Consider the following 479-nt stretch of genomic DNA (forward strand, 5'->3'; position numbering starts at 1 on the left):
CCGATCGAGAATACACGTCTTAACGAGCTCAACTAAAAGACATTTTTAAATTTATTTTTGGGTTTGGAATTTTAATTTCAATATTTAAAAATAAATAAATAAATAAAATGAAAATTTCTTATTTTGTTTTTACCTTACTATGCATCTTTTGAGCATCCTTGCTTGAATGAAGTTTGCTTTTATCTCCTACTTTGAAAAAAAAATAATGATTCTTTCCTTTTTTTTAAATATATATATATATATATATATATATATATATATATATATATATATGAGAAATTTTAATTTTAGTTATAATTTTGGTTTAACTTTTTAGGTCCTTAAAAAGCTTGATTTGATCGGGTTTCTAGAAGAAAAAAAAAACGATCATGTTTCGCTCATCACGATTTCGATTCAAACCATAGTAATTGAAATAGCGTTATAAAGAAAAATAAGATGTTTAATATAACTTTTAAAAGACATTTTTAGACGCGTGAAAG

Source organism: Cucurbita pepo, chromosome LG06, assembly GCF_002806865.2.
Source record: "Cucurbita pepo subsp. pepo cultivar mu-cu-16 chromosome LG06, ASM280686v2, whole genome shotgun sequence".
In the NCBI taxonomy this organism is placed as follows: Eukaryota; Viridiplantae; Streptophyta; class Magnoliopsida; order Cucurbitales; family Cucurbitaceae; genus Cucurbita; species Cucurbita pepo.